The sequence below is a fragment of the Lagenorhynchus albirostris genome, chromosome 6 (genome assembly GCF_949774975.1).
Source record: "Lagenorhynchus albirostris chromosome 6, mLagAlb1.1, whole genome shotgun sequence".
In the NCBI taxonomy this organism is placed as follows: domain Eukaryota; kingdom Metazoa; phylum Chordata; class Mammalia; order Artiodactyla; family Delphinidae; genus Lagenorhynchus; species Lagenorhynchus albirostris.
In genome coordinates, this window is record NC_083100.1 from 8,816,781 (window position 1) to 8,819,101 (window position 2,321).

The window sequence follows — 2,321 nt, forward strand, 5'->3', positions numbered from 1 at the left end:
ACCATCCGACTGTGAACGGCGCCCCCGGAAGTGTGCAGCTGCGGCCGCCTAGGTGGGCTGTACCTCTCGGCTGAGCCTGGAGTGAGGGCGGAGGACATAAAGGTGAGTGATATCCCTCCCCCCCACCCCCGGCCGCTCCCCATTCCTGATCCTGAGAAGCTCCTGGTCTGAGGGCAGACGCATAAAAATAAACCGCGATACCATGGTGAGGGATGCACAGCACGCTGCGGGCGCCCTGCATCACTCTTCCGCCCAGCCCAGCCCCGCGCCTTCTCTGGGTGGCCGTGCACAGCTCCCTATGGGAGCTGGGTTCAGGCCTGACTCAGTCCTCTGGCCCCCGAGGCTGGTCCACACCACAGCCCAGCCCCCCAGACCTCTCTGGTGGCCACGGCTCAGTGAGCTCTCCGAGACCCGGCATCTCCGCCACGCCCGGTCCCCTGCGTGCCCTCATCCTGGAGACGCCCGTCCATCTCAAACCCGGACACTTGCCGGAGCTGCTCCTCCTTACTCACTTGCCCTGCCAGGCCTCGCCAGCAGCTGGTTCTGCGGCCAACCCCAGGAGCTGGGTAATCCACACTTGTCTCTTGGCACCTGCAGCTGTCACCTGCCCTCTCTTGCTCTTCCAGGTGTGGTCCTGGGGCCGTAGCACCCTGGGAGCTTGTTAGAAAAGTAGGATCTCATCCCAGACAGACTGGATGCGAATCAGCTTTTAATCAAGGCCACACCCCCGCCCCCCGCCCCGCCCCCCCCCCAGTGGCATGTTCATTTCAGGTTGAGAAGCTGCTCTTAGCCTTGCCTCATGGTTCCAGGAACCTGTGAGAAGGGTGCCAGACAAACGGCCTCTCCTCCTGGGCGTTTAATGTAAACAGTTGGTCAGAGTGGGTGAGATTCTGAGACCCACTTTGCCACTGCTCACTGGGCCTCAATTATCTGCTCTTGTTAATTTTAGAGGAAGGCAGGCACTTGGAAGAGGATGTAGAGTGTAAGACTGAGAAAGAAGAAGAGAGATGCTGCGTGCTGAGTCCACTTCCGGCTCTGCCGCCTACTGCTGTGTGGCCTTGGCTGAGTGGCTTAACCTCTCTGTCCCTCTGTTTCCTCTTCTGTAAAATCAGGATAACAGAGGGCCTAACCATCTGAGTGTTACGAGGATTAAGTGAGTTAGTCCTTGTAAAATGCTTGGTAATCACTCAGTCAGTATTAATGAGGACTGTTGGCAGTTACTGAAGAACCTTGAAAGAATGTTGACATGGGTGCTTTAGGAAGATTTAGATGGAGATGGTTAGCAAACATTGGGCCGCCAAAATGTTCGTTTGGGTTTTCCGTAACATCTTACTTTTTGGCCAGCCCAATATTTACCTACTAGTTACCACAAAAATAAAGTTGATATGTATTGCATCATCATACAATTAAATTTCTAAGTCTGTTTCCTAAGAAGGGAAAAAAGCTTTCTTATAATTTTAGAAGTCTTGTTATAATTGTTGCAAGGACATCTGACCTGAAACCTTGAGACCAAAGCATTTGGAGGCAGAACCAACAGGATTTGCTGTTGACTGGATGGGAGGAGATGGTGGGAGACAAGGCAAGGAATCAAGGATGACTGTTGATTTAAGCAACCAGAGCCCTGAGCCTGGAGGGTGGGAGGCCTGCATGAGTTCTGGTTTGGACCTGGTACGTGTGCTGGACACACACGTGCAGTGGTGAAGATGCTGCATGTGCTGCTCTGTCCCCTCACATCCTGAACACCGGAGTGGCCTTTCACCTTGCATTCAGCCACACACGCTGGGTGAACACCACACCCTACCCTCAGCCATTTTTTGGATCAGTGATTTTGTTTCGTTTTATTATGAAACGTTTCAAGCACAAAACGTTTCAGGCAGAAAACTGAAAGGATTTTACAGGGGAAAACGATATAACGGGGGAGGAGAGTCAAAGCTCCCATGCAGAAAAATTCCAAGAAATATATGTAGGTACTTGCTTCTAAGGAGATGGAGCCTAACCCCCACCCCTTGAGTGTGGGCTGCTTATATCCACTGCTTCCTAAGAGGACAGAATTGAAAGAGGGAAGATGAAAGAGCAGCTTTGCATTGGAGAAACCTGACAACACTAGCTCAGCCAGGAGATCAAGGTCAGCATCGACAGGAATAGGTCCTGGTGACACTGTGCATCCTTGATATGCTGTGATGAGGATGTCTTCCTCCCCTAAACCCATAATCTCATTCGAATCACGAGGAAAACATCAGACAAATCCCACCTACGGGAGATTCTACAAAATGCCTGACCAGTGCTCCTCAAAACTGTCATCAAAAGCAGGGAAAGTCTGA